The sequence below is a fragment of the Heliangelus exortis genome, chromosome 1, assembly GCF_036169615.1.
Source record: "Heliangelus exortis chromosome 1, bHelExo1.hap1, whole genome shotgun sequence".
NCBI classification, from domain to species: domain Eukaryota; kingdom Metazoa; phylum Chordata; class Aves; order Apodiformes; family Trochilidae; genus Heliangelus; species Heliangelus exortis.
The window spans coordinates 155,856,858-155,881,002 of NC_092422.1; the positions used below are offsets into that span (position 1 = coordinate 155,856,858).

The 24,145-nt window shown below is 44.1% G+C and overlaps 1 protein-coding gene across 10 annotated transcripts in view; it reads left to right on the plus strand.

Annotated features, from left to right (window-relative positions):
• PPFIBP1 (PPFIA binding protein 1) overlaps positions 1-24,145 on the plus strand; it is a 113,243-nt gene that overhangs the window by 12,210 nt on the left and 76,888 nt on the right. For all 10 annotated transcript variants that reach the window (XM_071733220.1, XM_071733227.1, XM_071733219.1 and 7 more), the window contains exon 2: positions 20,490-20,566. The gene's annotated coding sequence lies outside the window, so the exon portion shown is untranslated. The remainder of the gene's footprint in view (positions 1-20,489; positions 20,567-24,145) is intronic.

Here is a 24,145-nt window from a genome sequence, read left to right on the forward strand (position 1 = left end):
TGTACCTACTAGAGGCAAAGAAAGTTTTTTGCTTCTAGTGAGACCTCAACTTTGCAGTGTCCAACTTGCCATGTTTTTCTGGAAAGAGAAATTAATAGAGATCCAGTGATGACTCCAGTGAAGATGCCTTTGCTGTTTTGTTGTCCAGGCAAGCTGCTGGGGAGATGGTGAAGAGGGAGGGACATCCTGGTACTGTCTGTCCCTGCATAGAGGGGACTGTGAGATCTCTGCTGCTGAAGTCTTTGGGCCTGGAAGTGAGGGACAAGGAAGCAGCCCCCGGGAGCAAGAAAACAGAGGACCTGGGGGAACCTGTGCTGGGCTGGTGAGAACAGAGATGGGCTTGTGGGTGGTGAGAGCTCCTCTGGAGCCAGCTCTGACAGAGCAGGCAACCCTGCTGGCTGGAGGAGTTAGAAATCACAGGGCTGAGGACACAACAGCACAGTCCAAAGTACTGTTGCTTGCCATAAAATTAAAAAAGACCCTATAAGGCTCTGAACTTTTGGAATGGATCATCTAGCTGGCCAACCATCCCTGATGTGGCAGGTATCTGTCTTGCAAGTCTACGTTTCTCCATCTCTGCCTGGCTGGACGTTACATCCCCTGTCCTGCTGGTCACTCCTGAGACCAGTCAGTGGAGAGACGGAGTGACCCTGTGTCACACACTGTGTGTGTGTGGCCCTCAGGGACCTCCATGGGCCCTGTTGGAGGACATACTTCTTACATCTGCTGGTGCTGGCTGGGGGCTCTGTCCTCTGAGCACATGTCTGTATTGCAGCCTGCAGTCTCCCACGGGTACACAAGGAAATTCAGAGCACTGTAATTTATGCAGTGCCCTTTCTTTAATCCTTCTTGTCTAGCTTGTTCGGCAGAGCTTTGAGGCAGAGATTTTGCCTCTCATATCTAGAGCTTCATGCCTGGATCTGGTTGATGTTTATACAGAAGTGTGAGGACAGCCAGAGGTTCCGCAGGGTCTGATAGAAGCCATATGTGAAATTAATCCAAATTAAACTTGTTATATGTTCCATGTTAAACAGGAGGTTGCATCACGGACTCAACATGTTGCGTAGCTTTAAGACTATGAAGAATGAAAAGTGAATCCTCTAAAAGTTGGCTGTGCTGGTATGAGACTTGATGAAGTTTTAAGGCAAGCCAATACACCAAGCTCACTGTGTAGGTGTTTGTGAGAAACAAGGAAGTTTTATGGGAGAGAAATGTGGGAACAGGGAGGCAGAGGGGTGCCAGAGATGAAGCAAAGTAGCTAAACAAAACGTGGGCCTGCTCAGGGTGAATCTGTGGTTGTGGACCCCCGTGCTGCTCCTTATGGAGAATGGAGAGGTCTTTTGTGTGCCCTGCTAATGTGGGCCAGACTGGCTCCAAACTTGGAGATGGTCTGGTTTGCCTACATGATGGGATTTTGCATGTCGTTCCGGAATGCCCACTTCCCTCTCGTGTTCTGCAGTGACAGAACATGTGACAGGGATGTGGAAACAAGGGGAAAAACAATTTGGTTGGGGCAGCCTTTGAGTGGGTGGGAGACAGCCCCATTTTTGCTGCAGAGACTTTTTTGGGGATCAGGGAATGCTAGAGGTTGGCTCACAGGCAGATTGTCAACAGGGAGCTCGGCACTTTCCGTGGCAGTGGGAAGATGTGCTGCTGAGGCTGACTCTGGACCTCGTCGCCTTTTCCCACTACTGTGGGGTAAAGGTGTAGTAGCCTTCAGTCCAGTGGTGTGACATTAAGGACATTCTTGAAGGCTGGAATGATTTTTCCTGGATGGAGTTGGAGTCAGCTCCTGGGGGCACAGGGCTTTGCTGGCTTGCGTCTTTGGAGTGGGCAGACTTCTTCCAGTGTGGTTTTTAGGCCTTGTCAAGAACAAAAAGCAAACAAAAAATGTGCATGCTCTGGGAGGTGTGCTGCTGTCAAAGAGCAGCAGGTGCAGGAGTAATTGGTGCAATTCATTAATTGGTGTAATTCTACAGTCCGCTTTATTCTGGGCTTGAACACTCAGAGTACTGTGATCCTCTGGAGGGTTTGCAACACACCCTGCTTCTCGCAGGGCCAGGAGGGTGGAGGGATGGATGCCATCTGAGATGTTTGTAACTGCAGGTCAGCATGGGAATGCAGCAAGGATCTTCCACTACAAAACAGCCCTTGCATGGTCCAGCTGCCTCTCCTGCCCACATGGCAGTCAGATTGATGTTGTGGAAGTAGACCTGCAGCTTTTCTGCAGAGCTGGGGCAGCTGAGGAGGGGCAGTTCCCAAGTGAAACACTGATTCTTAACTGTGATGCAATGCCCTAATGGCACCTGTATTCAGAAATAAAGGATGGAGAATATATTACTGGTAGCAAGGAAAGAACTTTCTAACTGCACTTGTGGATCTCTCATTCCCATGGACCTTCTGCTCCACTCTGGGACCCTATTAGCTACTTGTGTTTTGTTTTCCAGAGAAGAAGCTTCCTCTCAAGACTTTTTATTGTAATTCACATCTGTGAAGTTGCACAGAGATGCTGCCTGACAGCCTGTCAAGATTCATGCCCAGCTATGTATGTACAGAGAGGGAGAGGTGTTATTTTGGTGTCTGCAAAGACAACTTACTAAAAATGAGTTAAAGCTGAGGAACCCAGAGGCAAAAATAGTTGTTGCAAAAGTCTTACTTGATGCATCTTTCTTTTTCCCCCATTAAGAAATATTTGTTTGGAATATGCTCTGTGTCTCAGCATCTGCACAAAAAGAGGTGACACTCACTGGAGCTGCTGCTGGCTGGATGGGGCCAGACTGAGCTCTGTAGCTCTGCCATGCTTTCCCTCTGAAGCTGGGATATGTTGCCTTCCTCATTTTCACTGCTTTCTTGCTAAAACCACACTTTTTATCTGTGTTTCTACTTCTGGATACTGTGCTCCAATGAGACAGGGCTCTAACTTGATGCTGTCTTTCTTTATTTGCTGCTTTTCCCCTTGTCCCTCTCGTGTGCATCCTCTGAGGTGACCTGTACCACCTGCCAAGACCCAAGGTAGGTTTTGGGAGTGGAATTGGCAGGTTCCCTTCTTTGCAAGGCTGGGGCCTCCAGCAGTGCAAAGCTGGCTTCGTTTTAGGAAAACAGAATAAAGCAGATCAGTATTAACTTGCCTTTAAAATGTTGATCCTGGCTGCAGCTCAGTTGGATTACATTAGCTGGTACCAAGAGGCTTCCAGATTTTAAGACTGTGAAGTAACTTAGCCTGTGAACAGAGCAACCCAGTGCTTGGCTGTGCTCTTCTCATTGTTTGCTGTTCATTGACTGCATCAATGAAGTACTATAGGGAGTGTTAAATTTCTGGGCAAGACTTTGAAGAAGATCTTCCATCAAAATGTTTGATAAACCTCCATCTTTAATGCAGAATGCTGGTTTGTCTTTTTGCAAATTGAATTGTCAGGGAGCTCTTATGATTATTAAAAGATGCTGTGTGTTAATTTAGTTTCCGGTAAATGACAAGCTGGATGATTCAAAGAACAAATGCAGACACTTAACACATGTAAAAGCAAAATTTCCATATCTGTGCACATGCAGTAATTATGGGTTTCCAATGGCATTATGTGCGGGGAGGAAGTATAAAAATATGCATAGAACTACAATGATTTAGAATAGTGGAATGCTAGGGGCTGGAGGGGATCTCTCTGGAGATCATTGAGTCCAACTCCTCTGCCAAAGGAGAATCACCTAGGGTAGGTCACACAGAAATGCATCCAGGCAGGTCTTGAAAGTCTAGAGAGGAGACTCCAAAACCTCTCTGGGCAGCCTGTTCCAATGCTCCATCACCCTTATTGTAATAAAGTTTTTCCTTAAATTGAGGTGGATATTCCTGTGTTCCAGTTTGTCCAGCCCCTCCTCCTATCACAGGGCACCACTGAAAAAAGACTGACTCTTTCTTCTTGACACCCACCCTTCAATTATTTATAAACATTGAGATATATACATTACATATAAACATTCTTCTCCAGACTAAACATCCCCCAGGCTTCTCAGCCTTTCCTCATAAGACAGATGTTCCTGTCTCCTGATCATTCTCCTAGCCCTCCATTGGACTCTATTATATCCCTGTCCCTCTTGAGCTGGGGAGCCCAAACTGGACATAGTACTCCAGATGTGGCCTCACTAGAACAGAGTAGAGGGGAAGGAGAACCTCCCTCAACCTGCTGAACACACTCTTCTTGATGCACCTGTGGACACCATTGGCCTTCTTGGCCACAAGGACACATTGCTGTCCCATGGATAACTTATTATCCACCAGTATTCTGAGGTCCTTCTCCATGGAGCTGCTTTCCAGCATGTCAGCCCCTAATCTGTACTGGTGCATGGTGTTATTCCTTCCCTGGTGTAGGACTCTACCCTTACTCTTGTTAAACCTTAAAATTTGCCAGTTTTGAAGAAGGCATTTTGGTTTTGGGGAGTTGAGTGATGAAAAACCATCAAAGCAAGAAAGCATTGATTTACTGTCTTCTCAGTATGATGGGAAATGGGATTTTTTTTTTCTCCATTGTATTTTAAATGACTTTAAAACTATGTTCCAGGCGGCTTGTGAGCAGTCAAGATTTAACAGTGATTTTGTGAGCATAAGGGCTCTTATTTGGGCCCCCTGGCTTGTTTCCAACACAAGGGTGCAATGCCTCCTTGCTTTAGGCAAGCATAACTGTTACACCCCTCCTATTCTGCAGGGACTGGCAACTTCATCTCCTTTCTGCCTGCTTATGTCCTTCAGAACTGAGTTAAACCCATAGCAGTCTTGCCCATGTATTGGGGCAACAATACTGACTCCTACTAGCAATGAGGACCTGTGTGCCTCAAATACTGAATGGTGCTCTTGCCACCTCTTCCCTGGTTAGGGGGAAGAGCTTGTGGCTGAAGAGCTTGTGGGGAAAAGGTGGTCCCAGTTGTGTATCCCTGCAGAGCTGACCTCTCTCAAATGAGTTGAGCTCAAGCAATCTTGGGCATCTTTCAAATAAAAGGTACTGCTCTGGGTGTGCTTGCAGGATGCCAGGTGATCTGAATGCTCTGCTGTATTTATATATAGCACTAAACCTTAAAAATAAATATATAGTCTATGTAAAGACTTTAATACAAAAGATATATGTTTTGGCCACAGGGTACAAGTGTGCTGTTCCTGTGTTCTTCCGTGCATGGCAGAGGGATCATAGTAGTGAAAACTGTGTGCTGCCTTCTTGCACTGGTGTTTAGGTGTTCCTTACATCTGAGTAATACAACTTTTGCATATGTCTTCTGCCAGCAAAAGTTAAAAGTGCTGTGCTCTGATTAAAGATGTGCAGAGGAGGTCAAGTTATGGGCAGCGCTTGATTTAATTTTTCAATGTACACAAACTGCAGAGTCTGTTTTCCCAAGTCCTGCAGCAGTTCAGCATTCTTGTTCCATCATTTTCTTTCCCTGTACCCTACCTTCCTGCTGCTGTCCAAAGTCCATCTCGCCTCAGAAGAGCTGCCCATCAATACTACATCAAGGAATGTTCCTCGGGCTGTGCGTGCATTTTAGGAAGTGGTGTGTGTATAGCTCCTTGTGTCACTTCCAAATGCTTTTTATGGAGAGAATTATGCTAATACAACATGGTTCATCATGAACTGAGTAATACCACCCATATAAATACTCAGCCTGTCTGAAGCTGGGAGTGAGGACAGCACATGGATGTTATTTGGCTGGTCTGCAGCTCCTATTGCTGCTGCAGACTCTGCTTCAAAGGAGCCCTGAGAGAAGCCTCCTCCTGTGTGCTGCTCTGTAGACTGCTCCTGCACTATCAGGATCTTTCAGTTCATCTCCCTGCCCTGACTAATGCATTTCTGAGTTGATCTCTCTGCGCAGGCTGTGTGGGTGTACTGAGCTGTTCCAAGGTGGTGACCTTCCTCCTGTTCCCAAACAGAATGCTGCAGGTCACAGGAAGTACAGCTGCTTCACTTGGAGTTTCCAAAGTTATTTAGATGGAGCTCTTGGGAATAAAGGCTCTTATTGTTTTTTTCTTCTTTGTGAGTTGTTGTTTTGATTTTTTTTTTTCTTCCTTCTGTCTGCTAATTATCTTTGCTTCTTGTTCACTGTTTTCTCCCTTTTTAGAAAGACTAAAGAAATAAAAGTTGTGGGTTTTTTTTTTCCTGTCTGAGTTTGCTGCAGTATCTGTAGAGCAAGATACAGATTGTGTCTTTCTGCCATAAGAATACCTTTCATTTGAGAGAAACTATAGATCTAAAATAACAAAAATTACAGTTTGACCATTATTAGTTAGGAAAATAGTGGTGTAATGAAATGGCTGCTGGGGAGGACCAGTGAGACAAATTACACAAGCCTTTATCTGTTTTTTTCCTGTTTCTGCTTTCCAGAAAGCCCCACACTTAGCTGAAGTCAGTTCCCAGCCATCACAGCTATAATGTTGCATGGGGCTTTAAGTTTGTGTTGTTGTAGATGTTCACCCAAATGATCAGCCTCATTGAGTTTAGACTGAGCAAACCCTGAGGGATGACTGGTGAGGGGTTGTAGCAGAAATCCCTGCTTCCCTGTCTGACCCAAAGCAGTCTCACCCCACCAGAGCTCACATCCATCCATGGGAGCTGCTTGCCAGTTGTGCCTGCCTGGATGTAGCCCTTCTCCCTCCCTGGCCAAGCAGGCAGAAGCAGGAGAGTGGTGGGACAACCAGGTGACAGGGAGACCCTCTCCCTCCAGCCCAGGTTAGGGACAGTTTCCTCTAGGAGGACTCGCAGGCGACTATGTGGCTCCTCTCCCTTCTTTTGGTCTTCCTTCTTTCCTTTTCCCAACCCATCCTGCCCATCTTGGGTCTAATTGCAGCTGCTTGGGGCAGCAAAGAGCCTCAGCTCCTGGATCAGTGGGTAACACGTAAGTCTGGATTGTTCTGCCTCAGGGTTCGTGACTAGACTGTGTCTTCACAGCTCTTGACTATAAAGGATCTGTGACTGACATGAAAGGACTCAGAAAACATTCAGAATTGGTTTAGCCCTGCCTGGCACCTTCTCCCTCTGCTTTCATGACAAGTGCAAGCTTCAAAACTTGTCTCTCTGGAACTAATTCAGCTTTGGTTAGAAGAGATAGATAGTTAGGCAGTACTCCATTGTCAGTGCTACATCCATGTAAAAAGTGCCCTTTTAATTAAAATTGATTCCTTTATGTTTACACAGAAAATATTGGGAGCCTGAGTTAGCGCTCTCAAACTGATCTTGTTCAATGTTCTCTTATTTTCTTGACTTAAGGGCACTGTTGGGTCATGCCTTATTCTGGCTCTTAGTTTGCACAGTTGCCATACGGGAAATCCCAGCTGCAATCCTCAAACTGCTGCAAATCTGATGGAAAACTTTTTGTAAAGCACTTTAGTTAACCAAGGAGTTGAGGAGACTTATAGTGACTCACTGACCCCTTGAAAAGACACTGAGGATGGATTATGCAAAGTTCAGAATTCAAAACCATTTTCCAGCCTCTCACATATTTGTTTGGTTTTGACTGTACTAACAAAACTTATTTTTAGCTCTGTAAAAGCATCCTTGTATGGAGGCTCAAAGATTACCTGTGCCCTTGTTAGAAGTGACTTCACAGTGTTGGCTTTGCATAGTCTTGAAAATGTTCCAGTGTGCAATTTTAATTAAAAGGAATAGAGCCCTTGCATGGAAAGTTGAAACCTTAATTACTAATACAGTACAATTAAGTTTCTTGACTTCGCTTGAAATAACATAAAACTGAGTGCAATATGGAAAGACTGGAAACAGAGAAACATAGAGATATGTGGAAGGATTTAGCAAATACTGAAATACTGACTATGTGAGTTGTTCTAGTCTTCAAAAACAATTTTCTCCCTTTTGTCTTAAATAGTACTATTTTTGCGTATAGAGTTTGTAGCTACAGCCTGGTCTTTTGTGGGAGGTGGGTGGTTTTAAACAAAGCAGTGAGGTTTGTGTGTCATAAGGTGCTGCAGGCCAGTGATTCGTTTTCCTTGGTCAGCACTTACGAGAAATTTTGAGGGCTCAGCATGGACTTGGACTCCGCCAGAAGCAAAATAATCTGTTGTGAACACTCCTGAATTACCAGGAAGTCTGGATACAAATCTGTCCTCCCTATTTTTGACTCACTTCTGGGGAGTGGTAGCCAGTGCAGGACAGTGAGTATTTCAGCCGTGACCTTTCTGGCATCCGGAGGATTTATTTTCTGACAAAATGTTAAAAAAGCTGTAGTGAGATTGGCCTTTAAAGTTTGGGTTGCATGTACAGGACTGTAGAGCAACAGCTCTGGGTTTAGGCTGCCTTTTCTTGCTCTCCCTAAGACAATATGATAAAGAGATGTGCTGGAGCCCCTGAATGAGTTGGCTGCAGAGCCCTGAGCCTGAAGCCAGAAGCCTGTGGTTTGCCAGACCCCACTGCAGTGTAATTATCCGATAGCACTGCTGTGACTCCAGGGGTGAAATGAAACAGGGCAGACCTAGGTCTGCATCCTTCTCCTGCTGCATGTGGCACAGGTGTCTTGTCATGCTGTCCTTTCCTCTGCTTGTTTTAACATAGGTGTGACTTTCCGAGCATTGGATAAATGCCATTTACCCTGCTGTTAGTGGAGAGTTGAATTCTTCAGTGCTTTCTGGGTTTTGTTTTGGTTTTAAGGAAGGAAGTTAGTGGATTTCTTTTTGGCAAGAAATGCAAAGTAAACTCAAAGATGTAAAGCTTCCTAAATTACTCATCTTTTCTACACACAACTTGGTGAAATGTTGAGTTTCTCTGAGATAGCTTCTAATGACCCAACATATCTGGCTTCATACAGAGCATTTGAAAGAAGCTTTTGGGAAAGGGAGCTGTGAAATAAACAATAAATGAAATCACTTTACAGCTCGCTCTGTCTCCTTTCTATTACCAGGGTGAGAGGAGAGCGATGATTACTTGGCAAATTAGGCTACATAAAGGAATTCTATATAAAGATTGGAATAACTGCCCTGATGAGTAAGAATCAATGATGTAAGCAGGAAGGGGAAATGCATTATCACCAGCTGCCTTGCTGCTACGTATGTGAGGGTTACTGTGGTTCAATGAGCCTGGCAGGACCTGTGGTAAGCTGTCTTAGTTTCATCTTGCAGCAGGTGTTCTCCCAGCCTGTGGGTCCCCAGCTTGCATGAAGAAGGGGGAAAAAAGTCCTGAATTAAAAAAAGAACATGGTATTGTGTGTTGGCAGCCCTGTGCTCGAGACACGTTTCTCAGCAGAAGGAAGCCATCCAGCTTCTCTGTGTGGCAGGTTCTTCAGCACTGCACACACAGCTCACACAAACTCTTCTCAATTTGTCTGTCTCTTCTTTGCACTCCGTTTCTTATGCTCTTCTGGTTCACCTAGATCACCCACTGTAAAGTATTGCCTTTATGTCATCCTCTCTGATGCTTGCCTTGTATCCTCTCTTAAATTCAGTGTTCTGTAAGTTTGATGTCTGCTAGACCTTGTCTTCTCTGGGGTTAGATATGACAAAGTAACCCCTTAGCTATAGCACAAGTTGCACAACAGCAACAGCATGTTGTGCCTTTTCCTGGACTTTTCAGTGAGGTGACCCTCTTGTGCTCATGGGTGTTACACTACAATGTGTTGCACAGTGACAAGTCCCCAGGATGCTAATGGTTCAATAATGGACTTGTTAACTCTGTTTACTGTGCACAAGGTAGTAAACAAGGAATGACTGGGAAGCAGAAGTTGTGTTGGGGATCAGTAGGTAGGGTTTTTTTTTGTGGAAATCAAAGTAAAACTTCCTTAGCATTTTCCTGGGGCAGTGCATCTGTTCCTAATGAAAATCTTTAAAAACTGACTGTTTACAATCACAAAAGCACTTCAGGCAGCTACTGGAAAGTACTGGGGTACGAATTCAGAACAACTTACTTGTATTCTTACATCTTCCTTTGTACTGTACTTCATGAAGCACAATGTTTTTCAAGTGAAGACTTGTCTTGTAGATGAAGCAGGAGATGTATTTTACTATTTGGACAAGTGTGGGAGGCTTTTTTCCCCCTTCACAAATTTATTTCAGGATAAAATCAGGGTTATTTAAGGATAAAAGGAACTAAGGCAGGCAGATGTTGTCTTCTGAAAGCTTTTTCTTTACATCCTGACACCATGAATCTCTCGGTATGGTAACAGGAGTGGCTTGGATTGCAGTGGGTGATGTGATGGTGAGTTTCTCTTGTGAGTTTCTCCCTGTCCTGCTTCTCACATCTCCATTGCTTCCACCATCTCCTCCATTGGATAGCAACGTGTGCTCCTAGGTATGACCCAAGGACATGGACTCTGCAGTCATCACATGAAAGCCTTAGGTTTCACCCAGCACTTCTGTGCAGGGGATGAGGTCTTCCTGTGCTCCACCACCTCTCAGAATATGTTCTTGAAGGTGCTCCTTTCCCCAGTTTATGTGGTGAAAGACAATCATAGTAAGTGGTGTTGAAGTGTTTTTGCTGTGGCCCAATTTTTACAGAGCAGTTAAAAATCTGTTTTGCTAAATTACGGGTTTCTAGGGACATCTTTATGAAAGTTGTTTAATGAGATATCCTTGTGTAGGTTGTATGTAGCTTCTAGTATTAACTGTCCCCTGCAGGGAAGATGGTTATTAGGTGATTTCTAAATAAAGATAAAATGCAACACATACTTAACGGTGCACTTGTTTGCCCCTGGCATCTTTCAAGTACTACTTTTACATTTGACTTTATGTTTTGGAGTCTATCTAAGCAAAGTTAGCCTCTTTTCTCAAAAAAAAAAAACCAAAAAAAACCCCAAACCAACAACCTCCTTTTCGTGAACCAAATCAACCCATTAAATACAAAATACCTATTCATATTTCATGTGAAATATTAAACTAGCTTTCACTGAGCTCGTTTCTGCTTTGGTACTATGGTGTTTAGGGCTGCTTGTTCTTCCATGAAAGAGAAAACTGGAGGGGTGAAGTAGGACCAAGTTGAGTGGAAAGCTCATAGGTGAAGATACTACTTTCTGGAGTCAGATATCCACACCAGGCTTTGTTCCAGTCTCTGATGTGATGCATTTGTCAGTTGTAATTCATTGGGATTTAAGGCTTTTTGTTTTTGTTGGATATCTTCATTTTTATGCTCAGGCTCTGTCTTGTTCCCAGCCCCAGTGTTTTGAACCTCAAGTCCATAAATCTCACCACCTTGATCTTGACACACTGCAGTGCTTGACTCTGAGCCCTGGGCTACAGATGCCAGTGCCCTGCTACTGATAAGAGGAACCAGACTATCCCAGCTAGAGAGAGAGCATCTCATCACAGGATAAATTTTAGTACCTCACAGGGCCAGCATCTTCTCCATGCTGCTCTCAGGACAGGTGTTGCTCTTGATCTGCAGGAGGAGGGTTTGCTGCAGTGGTAACCAGTTTGGGCTGTGGTAACCATCGAGCCCTGCTTCCCACAGAGCCTGCTGGCTGTGGTTACTCATGGCTTCAATCTGAGGGCTGGATAAAGTGCCCTTTGAGGAGTGGGTTGCTGTAGCAACCAAAATAGTTTGTATATTAAGGCCACAGAGAAGATGGAGAGAGTCGCTGATGGTGATTTCTTAGATTGCCTGCAATTGGTCTGAATGTGTGGTGATGATCTAGAAGGGGATGATGATTTTGCATCTCACTGTTTATCCCATGACTGTGTCTTTTCCATGTCTCAAACTGCATCCTTGGTATTTTCCCCGAGAGCAAAGCTGTTTTTTGGTTTTTTTTTTTTTTCCTGTTGTTGTAAGACACTGACCTCTTAATATAAGGAGAGGAACAGAAAGCTAATGAAGTTTTTCCTTTGAAGATAATGCCCTGTAATTGTTAGTGGAAGGGTATTTGATGTTGGTGGCAGGATCCTTACTCTTTAAATAAAGTGCTGCATTGGGCTGGTTATAAAGAAGATTAATAAAATCAAACTAAACCAGAAAGGCTTGTGGGGGTGTAGGGAGGAGATATTTGCATTCCACTTTCATGAAATAGAAGCTTTTGTCTGTAAGAGCTAAGACAAATAAAACCTCCTCCTGTGTATCTGCTAAGTGCAAGGAAGGAGTGGGGTGACCCTTGTTTGTCACTGGTGGTTGTGGGACTTGCCCTGGGGTTGCTCATCTAAGGGTGGGTGTCCATTCTGCCTCTGCATCATGCTCCTCTTGGCTGTCCCTGCTGCTTGGCACCTCTCAGAGTAGTCATTGCTAGTTGGTCCTCAGCCCTGCCCTACTTCTGAAACAGGGATAACTTGGTCATACTTCTTGTTCCCTAATAGCTGTCCAGATTTATGATACTGAGAGCTCCTCGGACAAAAATAGCCTTCAAAGGTTGCAAGTGATCTCAATTTGGCTCATCAACTTTTTCTCCCTTCTCACAGACAGTATTGTTCAGTTGTCTCTCAGTACTGCCTCTGGGTTGCTTCCGTTCACCAACAAGAGCTTTGTGGCACGTGGTGTGTGTTTCTCCTTCCCTGGGATGAAGAGGAAGGTGGCTGCAATTCATGGGTGGCAGTTCTGGAGAGGGATCTTGCTTTGTGTTGCAGGTGGGTTGAGGTGGGTCTGGTCTGCCCTGACTTTTTCCCTTGTGAATTCAGTTGCTGCTGCATTGCTCCTGTCTGTCTGCCAGCTGAGGGCATGGTCTGTTTGCAGACCCAGTAGTATCCAGGATTATTTGTAGGTATCTGAAGATGAAACATGACTTGTAAACAACTAGCCCAGGATGTGTTGGGAGACTAGTGGGTTGTGAGCTTTCCAAGGGTCGGAAGGATATTATCATGTAGGTAAAAGAGCTGCCACCAACTGCTACCTCAGGTGGCAAAGTTGACAAAACTTGGCTCTTTACAATTTTGTTTCTTCTGTGTGTGTTGGCTGCATGCCCATAATGATCTGTGATCCTTCTCTTTGGACCTTTTAATTTGTCTGTTCTTTTACTCCAGATCATCATCTCCTGGCTCTGTGGCTTGTTCTAAGCTTTCTCTCCAGTGTGTCTCATGTTGGCTACATGGGAGTCAACAAAGTTGGCAGATCTTGTCTCCCTGGGAGGCTCATGTTGATAGATCTCCACTACCTGCATACTAATTTATGCCAAAGGTGTAAGAATGTGACACCTATCCAGATCTCTGCCTTCTGCCAAATGTGGTCAAAATTAACCAGCAAGTTGAAAGTTTAATAGGGTGAAGACTGACAAACAACACTACCACATAAACTTAATTTCCTTTAGAATCCAGGCCAAAAATACGTGGTGAGGGCTGGATACTGCAATCATGTGTTTTAAAGCTTTCTGGAACAATGTGATTAGTAGAAAGGATATTTTCAGGATTATTTGCAGTGCATATGAAAACACGACAGTTGAATCCCATTGTGAGCATTTATATTAAATTACTTTAATATGTAAATGACTTTAAATGTAAATGACTTTAAAGGGCTGAAACAACTGAAGTGTCTGTACAGAGAAAGAGCAACATAAATGTATAGAACTTTTACTTGTGAAGTCAGCAAGGCATCTAGTTATGTTGATCTTGATTTCTCATGGTTTTTTAAACTCAAATCTTCTGGCAGCCTCTTAACAACAACAATAAAAATGATGTATTTTGTTCCTTTGCCTCATATCTGCTTTTGGGTTTTGCTGTTTACATAACTTCCACCTTACTTCTCAGCTCTGGAAACAGAGAATTTGGATGTGTGTGCCTCACTAACAGGATTTTATAATTTTGTGGTGTTGAAGCTATTGAAGTTCCTTCTAGGAATGGCAAGGTATTGCTGTGACTGAACTTCAAAGTGAAGGATGCCCATAACAATTCAGGATAATTTAAGGGCAGGCATCTTCCTGGAAAATGTTATGAAAAACCTTATGTGTGAGTCCATTCCCTTTTCTTAAGGAATGGTTTGTGCCTATTTCTAGTCGAGCTGGGGAGAAAGATGGAGGCAAATGTGTGGTAACACCAGTCAGATTAACATGGACAGCACTGATAGAGCAGCACCTTTTGCATTTCACGGAGCATGTCCAGGCTGAGGGTGCCCCATAAACCTCCAGCCAAGAGTCACATGGAGGCTTTTCTTGGCTCTTCAAATGTAGAAGAGTAAGACCAAATGGGTGCCTGTAAGAGAGAAAACACTTTGGTAGTCCTTTCATGTTAGTTTAGTGATAAGTGTTACCACCCATTGTGATCATCTCACCCTAAAGAAGTGGTCTTCTGTAATAAAACTCTTGCAGCCTTTTGGCTTCTAGAACCGGGGCTGCCTGAGTCACCAACTGGTTTTTGGTATTTACACCAGGACAGAAGTGATGCCTGAAGATGGCTGTTCTGGCTTGCCATGATTTACAAGAGCAGTGGCTTCAGTCACCTTGTTGTCAGCAAACTTGACATAACTATAAAAGAGGCAGAATACTGACAGGACTGGCATCTGGCAGCATCAGATTTATGCTATGGAAAATGTTTTCTAGGAGACTGAAATCTCTTGTATCTGATTGCACAGTCTTCTTATAACATTGCTTCCACAACATGGGTGCTGGGGGCATGAAATCTTCAGTTAAGTTCCTAAAGTAATCATCCTCACTGTTTTACAGCCATTTTGATATTTTCCATCAATTGACATCTGCATTTTCCCAGACATTAAACTGCATATAACCTGTTGCTTTGGCTTCTAGAATTAAAACAAAGTACCAGCTGACAAAATGTGTGGATTTGTGCTCCAATTCTGAGATGGTCTCAGTAAGTGATTAATACAAAATTAGTCATAGATTAGTCATAATTTTTTTCCTTGCATAAATCATACCTAATTTCACTTAAAATCTGATCAGTTAGTGATTTGAAACCTTTGGTTTAAACCTCCTGCTGTTTGTTATTGCGGCTAATCTCACAAGCACTTGATTAAATGGTCTGTCTGGTGTTATTCTTCTCCAACTCAGGAGATTATTTGTAATATTTTCTTATGCTTCCAGAAAGTATTTCTCTGGCAACTGGCTATGTTGTCTGTGTCCTCCAGTGCTGATATGTTGATTCAGTGACATTTGTAATTGTACATTGTTCGAATGTACTGTTTGTGGTAGGAAATGTTGCATGAAATATCAGTGGGTCACTGAAGTTAATGATGTGGTTAGTTTTGCTTGGGTCCCTTTAGCTTTTTCTTTGGGTTTTTGTGTGTGCCTGACTCCCCAGTTTTGTACCAGAACTTTTTTTTATGAAGGGTGGCACTTGCAGGACAGACAAGTATCGTTTTGGGCTTCAGCTGTGGGTGTAGTAATATCCAAAACCACACTGGTTTGTTCATGTGGATGCTGTGTGTTTTCTGTCTGTGTCAAAAGATGTGCAGCTTTCTAGAAAAGAAAAATAAAGATAAGGGCTAAAACATCTGTGCATGTTTGTCTAAGCACAGCAGGCTCTCCCATCCTAAGTAAGAGCTGTTACATGGTCTGCAGCTGCAGGAGCTGATAAGTGTATCCAGGGACAGGGTGATTTAAATGTGAGAGATAGTGTATTGGTGAGTGATACTTGGTGTGAGTAGGTGATGTATACAAATGTGGGGAAATTACTCATGCTGCAGCCCTGATTTATTCCATTCAGGTTCAAGCCAGCCTTTGCCCAAGGGCATTTTACAAAAAAATTTTACCACTAGCATACCAAAATAATGGATATGCGTCAGTGACTTTTTCCATGGAAAATTATCAGGTCCCCCATATAATTCAAGTGTTTATTCATTGCTTTGCTTCTTGGCTTTAAATCCTCCGCCCACTTTTCCAGCCTGCATTGGTGATTGGAAATATATAGTTATTAATTTTCCATCTTAAATTTTTGAGTCAAGTTGTATCTAGTAGCTATTGATTCGTTCTTTAAAGAGAAAAAAAATAAAAGGAAAAATGGTCTATTAACACAGATTTAACCAGAGTTCACAAGAATCACATATGCTTCTCAAGCAGGAATCTTCTCAATGCAGGAGTCTTCTTTAAGAAGAAAAAAGAAAAAGAAATAAAAATCTTTGTAATGGCCAGGATGAGCTAAGTATTACTCTTGGAAAAGCTTAACGTGTGTGGCTGAGTTTTGCAGAAGTTAACTTCTAATACTTATAGATCTGGGAAATGAGATTGCAGGAGTCCTGTGCATGCCATGGCATGAAGGAGCTGTGTCTGCGTGGGAGCCTCTGTCTACGCCTGCGTGAAGCCGAGGCTTGGCTGAGCTCCTGCAGGTGTGCTGGGCTTTTGGAAGGAGGTCTCTTGGATGGAGGGTGCCTGGAAGAAGCTGAGCACTTGCTCATGTTTTGTTTTGCAGAGGGGTGTGTGGCAGATAAGGAGTAGGCAGAGGGCTGCTTGGCAGAGGTTTCTTTCCACCTCTGCTCCTGGCAAACAACCTGCGGAAAGGGGTGGCTGTCAGAAGGGATCCAAGCAATACTACCTTGAGAAAGCAGGTACTTTTGCAACCCCACTTGTGAAGGGATGAGAGGTCAGGATGTTTGTGGAGCTGCTGACTGCTGGGGAAGCACCAGCCACTGTCAGATGTTTCCTGGAGCAGTAACCATGCCTGCTTCAAGCTGTCAGCATTATGGGCAGTGTCCACTGCCACTGCAAGGCAGAGCATCTTATCTCAACCTTTGCCATGGCTCATGAAAGTTCCTCAAGGTGTAGATGGTTCAAGTACAAATCCTGGCAATGGAGCAGGGCTGACTCTCCTGTTGGATTCAGGTGTGTGTGTATGTGTGTGTAGAAAGCTTATGGGTAGCTCATGGAGTGCCATAGGGACAGAGGGGGTGATGGAAGGTATTTAAACACAAACTTACTTGAGCCCTGTTGCCTGTGGAATGTATCACCCCATTTTCTTTTGAAACTGTAGGAAAAATGTCATGAGTAACTTTTTAACGAAACACACACAGACATGAAGCAAGAGTGTGAGAAGGAGGAATTTTTTTAATTGGGCTGTGACAACTTGGGTCCAATGTTACAGTAATTTTTTACCTTTTAGTAGAGAAGAGGGGCTCCTTCAGAGCTTGTAACTCAAAGCCCTTCTTTCCTTGATCAGAAATGGTAAGGCAAAGCAGATCTGTATTTTTTTTTTATCTAGTAAAAACCAGACACAAACAAGATTATTTGCCTCTGGTACTCTTGCATTTGTCCAAAATGTTTCTGAAACAAAGCTTCTTCTAGGCACAAAGCAAGGAAATAGTGCTGCAGCTTTCTTGTAAAGCCCTGCCCCTAATGTTGTGCAACCTGTGAATTTTTCAGGTCTTTAGGCATAGGGTTGTGTCCTGTTAAAATCCACACATCACATAATTGCATGCAATTGTGCTTCTTGAATTTGAAAAAGAAATGGGTGGCTATTGTAGAAAAGCTTTGATTGGCCAGGTTGAATATTATTGCTGAACATGCAAGTCTGTAGGATTAGAATTTGTGTTTTGGTTCTGGTTAAGAAGTTATATTCTGAAAAAAGGACAAAAAAATTCATCTTGTGTACGTCTCTGCTTATGTTTTTCTTTGTTTGCATTGCAGCACCCTTTTTTGTTCTTTTTTTGTTTGTTTGTTTGTTTTTGGGTTTGTTTTGTTTCCTGGGAATACTGGAAAGGCTTCTATATTTTGTGATGTTCTCTATATGAAAGCAAACAGACAATTAGCTTTTATCTCACCTGGTTTGCCTAGTCTCACACTTTGTGAATGATAATTCCCAAAGACTGGCTGATGATTACAAGTGTTGCTTTCTGGGAGTTTAGTGTTTTTGGATACTGAAATTGAACTTGGAGAACTTAGCTCTTGCTGTTGAGGCTGGAGAACTCCCATCCCCCAGGTTTCTGGATGCCTCTGTGCCCTCTGATTGGGGCGTTATGGTACATTTATAATAAGTGATTTAAGAGCAGCTATTCCCTTGGTTGCCATTCTTGGATGATAATTTAACCTTCCAGCTAAACCAGAAAAACTCCACCCTTTCCCAGAAGTCCAACAAGTACCAGCTTTCACCCAACATCTCTGGGCTCCAGACTTCCCCCTGGGGGCTCACAGCCTTCTTGACATTCTAGTGGTCGCAGGGTAAAGCTCCTTGAATCTTTGTGTCTTGTGCCTCATTCATCCAGGAGAAATACTGGGATGAAAATCACATCATTCCCTGTAGGAATTATTTGAAAACAGTCTTCAGTGCGAGAGAGGTTTCCTTAGCTGTAGGATTAGAGGGAGCCTGAGATTTCTGGGAAAGTTTTTTAGTAAAAATTAAACTGAGTTTGAGGAAGGAAGGAAGCAGAGGGGTGGGAAATGTAGACTACTTCCCTAGCAGCCTAGAAACAAACTGAATCCTTGTGACAGCTCACAAGGAAGAGTCTTAAGGCAGTTCACTTTCAAGAAATGCATACAAGTGTTCCCTTCCTCACTGGGTAGCGAGCAGCTGTGCAGCCTGTCTGAGGTGTGGGCTGTGTGTGTGTAACTCTGACTCTGTTGAGAAGGAAATGACTAAACTTTCTGTCAAACCACAGTAACAAAGAGCATCTTTGATTTACCAAAATAGTCGTGGTAGGGAGGCTCGGGAATAGCTGTGGTGCTGCCGGCGCCCCGCCCTGGGAAGAGCAAATCAATGGGAGATCAGCATCCGTGGGGAGCATCTCTCTCCCATCCTTGAAAGCTCTCTCAGTGGAGGGAGACAGACCTGGCAGGGCTGGGACAGATTTTCATTCCAAAAAGCTGCAGAGATTTTCTTGCAGTGAATAAGACAATGAACAAATTTGGGCAGGACTGTTGACTGCCTGTGAAGGGGGTGTCAAGTGGGGCAGCCCAGCTGTGACAGCATGTGGATGGCCAGCTGGCCAGCCAGGCTTCCTGCCCCAGCAGGGCACAGCATGAAAATCACTCAACCACTGCACTCTGCATCTCCTTTCCCGCTGCCCAGCTGCTGCCTCTGGGTCCTGGCAGCCTGGGCAGTGGGAATCCCAAAGATCACGTCGATTTGTGAGCCTCTCGGGCTCAGCTGGAGTTGAGTGTTTGGAAGGAAGGGGAGAAACTCTGCCTAATTATAGGTTTTCTATTTCAACCCTTGGTATTACTTTAAGCAGGCTTAAAATAATAGTGCTAACAAACTTTTTTTCCCCTGACTTCGTAGTTTCATACATGATATTCCACAGTACCCTTCATAGAAACCTCAAGTATTTTTTTCCCCTGCCTACCATGTTTTGGCTCTTTTTCCATCTGACAGATGTTTTTTTCCTATGTTGTACAGGACTCAGCACAGAATTATTCTGTTGCAATAGCCTGAAGCCCCAGTCCTGTGATGGAGTCTGCTTGTAGAGATTCATATGTCTCTCTTGTTTGTGTTCTGTGGTGGTTTCGTTCAATCTAGTCTAAAAAACTGATTGAGGAGCAATGAGCACCCAATACCCAATAATTTGTGTGCCCCAAGACCATCTTTCATAGCTTCTTAGGATCTAGACCTGGAAATTATTTTTTATTTTTTTTTCCCCAGCAAAGGCTGAATTCTCTTGTTTCTAGTTTATACTTTCTGGATATTTGCAGTTAATCTTTGTTGTCCCATGTCAGCAACTAGTTAGTCTGTCTCTCTTGAGCCCTACAGGTTTTTTTTCAGCCAATTCTTTGCTTTCTGGCTGTATTGTTCACTTGTCCTAAACTACTTCTGACTGGGTAGGATCTGTTCTTGCTCTAGGTATGATTTTTGTTCAGAGAGGAGCAGCACCTTAGCATGCTGGCACAGGGTTGCAGGTGAGGGCTACAGTGGAGTGTTCCTCATTGTTTCAATCCTGTTACTATCTATTTCACTGAGCACTCACACATGATTTACTGATTCTTAAGTGTCTCCTAATGGGAGCTCAAGTAATTACCTAGGCTGAGAAGTTTCTTGTTATTGGTCCAGAGTTTTATTACCCACACTTGCCCTTTTAATTTCAAATTCAAAGTTAACCCAAAGCCTTCTCCTGGAACAATTTTGTCAAGTTTCCCACACCAAACAGCTCTTCTTTGACCACAATCTGTGGGTATCTGTGACTAGAACTTTTGGTCAAGCCACAGTAACAGAGAACATCTTTGATTTCTCAAAATTGTCATAGTAAAGAGACTCAGGAACAGCTCTTGGGAACAAGCTGTAAGGTTGGTTCAGTGCTATGGTCTGCTCTGACTTCACTTCATGCTCTGATCTCTAGATACTCAGTGCTGTAGGGTGCTTGCTTGGGATTTTTGTGGGTTTCAGTAATAAGAAGGAAGCTTCGCAAGGCATCATTCTCCTTCATTTCATGTTATACATGTGTGATCAGCCAGGGAGGTGGAGGGCAGGCACAGGACAGCTGTGTAATGTAGAAATACTGAGAAATAATAATGCTGGGAATTATTTGGAATAAACAAGCTTGTTTCCTTCCTGTTTGTACATCAGTTGTCATCCTTTAATCTCTTGGTACTGGATTTTTTAAAAATGCTGTTATGTAAGTCATCCACTGTGCTTCCTGTATCCTGTGTCACTTGATGGTAACTTTTTGAAGATGTGATTGTTAAGTTGCCTCAGACTTTGCACTGATTAATTAAAGTATTTATTTTTCTCTTTCCAGTGTCAGAAGTTTTATATGGGTCAGTGGAACTTGCTCAAGAGTGACAGTGGAAATCAACATTAAGTCTGTTCCTGTGGGTGAGTAATCTAACCCAGTGCATTGCTGATATCTACATATCTGTTGGGTTTTTTTGGTTTTGTTTTTTTTTTTTTTTTGTTTGATACCTTTTCACAACAGCTCCTTTAAGATTTTATTTCAAATGTCATTAAACTTATGCTACATATAGTGTTGTATATGTAGAAGTTGTAGAAGGATGTCATGCTGCTTCTGCTTGTATAGGTATGCATTTACTTGGTATCTTTTAAAGGATACTTATCACTAAACACAGTCTGAATTGCTGTTTAGATTTAGGGAGGCTTTCCACATGCTAAAGACAATGGCTTTGGAGTTAACAAATGGACTGTGGCAGAGTAATGAAGTATATTTTGATTATCCAAGAAATAAAACAGAAATGACCACTAGAGCTATTCTGATGGGTTCAAGCAGTGCCACTGCTCTGGACTTGCCCTGCCTGCCTGATGCACCTGCGCTGGGCATACAGAGTTATTCTGACTTGGCAGGTCAATGGCAATGTGCAGAAAAACTGCTAAGAGTTTTCAGATTAGTGAGGCAGGTTTACGTGAAAACATGTTCTTCAAAATAGCCTATCTGTTGCATTACCTCCCTTGGAAATGGCCCAGTTTGGTTGACTTCGAGGAGTGTCACTTTGCATTCTGTCTAGACTGATTTGATCGAAGTAGGCTAGTGCATGTCAGAACTGGCAATCTTGTTTCAGGAATGGTTACCCCTCTTTGACTTTGCTTTGGATATTACGGTACTATCTAGCATGATTTAGCATCCTCAATTCCAACTGGAGAGCTCTGTCATATTGCTGCATCTGTACCTCAGCAATGTGCCCCGGGGCATCTGGGCTGTGCCTGCCCTGTAACACCACCGCTGAGGTCTCAGCTCCTTGCTGGGTCTCTCTGACTCTTGCTACTGCACAATTTCATCCTCTGTGCAACCACTTGCCAAGACCAGCAGCTACTAACTTGTTGCCCTTCAGCTGCTCTCATCTCTGAACCACTCATCCTTGCCTTATCACAGGATGAGTGCACAATTTGTACCATCCTCTCTGAGGTGCTGTGTGCAAGCCAGCGGGAGAAGCCAGAACACCTTCCTTCCTGTGATGCAGGTACATAAGGTACTTCTGGTCACTTGATTTGTTCAACTGTCCAGGGCACCTGAAAGTCTACCTGTGTCAGCTCTCAGCTTCTGTCCCACAGCTGTACTTCTCAACTTCTGCCTTCATGCTTTATAAGGCTGTCTGCCCAGTCCAGCTGTGACTTGTTGCCTTTTTGTCTGTGCTTTCTATGGCAGATGGGCTGGATCCCTCTCCTTGTGCCCCAGCACATCCTGATGGTCCCTGCACCATGCCAGGGGCAGCTAGTACAGTCAACCATGGCTGCTGTTCCAAGGGGATGCTTGTCTTGCACCCACAGGTTTGCTAGCAGTCACTGGGCTTTGGAGAAGATGGAAAGTACCTCCTCATTTGCCTGGACCACTGGTGTGGATTGGGGCTCTCCTGGTTTTGGTCTTTGCTGCTTCCTAATACTGCCCTGTATCCTTAGGTGTGCTGCAGACTCACAGTATGCCAGGGCTGATGTCTCATTTGAAAAGTTCTTCCCTTCTTTTACTCACTTTTGCTCTCCACGGTCTTTGGAGCACCTCTTCTTGCATCTCCAAGCCTTCCCACACTATATCACTGTGTCTGTCTAAATCATAGCTCTCTCTGGGACTCACAGGCTGCCTGAAGTCTTGCACTGGATCTGAGAAGAAGTGGGTGTTGCTCCTTGTTTGTTAGGAGCCCTAAATGCCAATGCCAAATGTTTTTATTCCCTGGGGTTTTAATATGAGATCTGCTGGCTCCAGGAGCAGTTATCACCTGTTGTGTCCTAGCCTGGTCACATTTCCTCAGTTTTATTGCTGCTTATCAGAGTTGCTGGGCTTACACTCCAGATGGCCTTGCACTCCAGCTGGATTTGGTCATGGCTGTAAAAACATCATTAAAGGTCTGATGTTGGCTGGCAGCCATGTTCTGCTGGATGTGTTTGGAGACTTTCAATCTGCTGGCATCACTGTGCAAACATCTTGTCTGCAGTGAGAATCTCCACTTCTTTGCTCTCCAGGTGCTGTGCTGATTTCCCCTGTCTAGGAGCAGCAGAAGTTCTGAGCCCCACATCTCCTTTGTTTCCCCTGTCACTTGTGCTGCTGTTCCAGGGAAGGGGTGTGTGTCCATCCCCATCCTCTGCAGCAGTAGGTGCTTAGTCCTCCTTTCTCCATTCCTGTAGCTCCATTTCTGGCATGTTTCTGGTATTTGAAGGCACTCTGTGAAGGGTGAGACCTGTTGTCCTCAGCAATCGGTCTGGAAGGCTGGAGCTGATTTCTCTTGCTGCTGCTTGCTTTAATCATTAAGCAAATAAGTAAGAGCCTCTTGTAGCAAGATGGCAAGAAATCCCTGTGCCTGACTCACTGATGACAGGAGCAATGGGCTGTGTTCTATTCTGTCTGCTTCTCCCAACCATGGTGAGGAGCTTTCTCTTGTATTGCCCCCAAGCTCAGCCTAGGTGTCTGAGCTCTGATCTTGCCACACAGAACAAGCTGCATGGTGTGTTTTGAGTGGAGTTTTGGTGCCCCTCCTGCTGCCTCTATTAAGCCATAGAAGCACTAATTCCCGGCCTTTTGTTCCCTCTCTAGCAAACTCTATGTTAAACATGGTATTGACAGTCCAGCTGTGGGCCACAGCAAGGCAGCATGTTTAAGTAATTTAGAAAAACTAAAGAAAGCTTTTAAAATAAGCCTTAGCAGAGAGAGCTGCTTTCATGTGGTGCAGTGAAGAGACAGAAACCTTGCTGGGTCCGTGTAGCCTGATTCAGTCACATACTTCCAGTGGCTGCTGCTCTTCCCTAGCAAAATCCACTCTGGTTTTCAGTACATCTTCACCTTGCTCTGCCAGCTCTTGGGACTGCTTTGAGTTAAAGACTTCACTCAGTGGCGGCAGATTGTCTGGGTGTCCAAAGCTGAGACAGGGTGAGCACATGCAGCACTGAAATAGCAATGTCCAATCCACCCTGTTACCATGCCTGTGTGCAAAAGACAACAATTAGTACTTGGGGGGGGGGGTGTTGGTTTCTTTTGGTTTTTTTTTCCCCCTCAATGTCCCACGTTGAAGATGGGAGCGGAAACAGTGCAAGGCTGCTTCTGTGTACATCTTACTACTGTGTTTATTAGCACTTGATTTGTCCTGCAGGGTCCAGCCCACACACAGCTCTCTTTGGGCTTTTAATAGCTGTGCTAAACAGAAATGTGCTCAAAATAGTAATGATTTTAAACATTACCCCAGTGCCTGTGGCTGCTCTGCTCATTTATGGGAGGTGTAACACTGCCTGCTGTTGGGGTGCAGGAGGTCCCCATGCCACCTCCAGCGTCTTTCCTGCCTGGCTGCTGGAGCAGAGGGCTTGTGGTGTGTGGGGCAGGGGCTGATGGGGGTCAGGGCAGCACCAGGAGTGGAGCACAGCACAGCTTACACTGCTGCACCTTCAGGGGTCCGTATAGTGGGGGTATTGCCTTCATATGAACCTGTTACCTGAGACTGCTGCACAGCAGAGAGTCCAGTG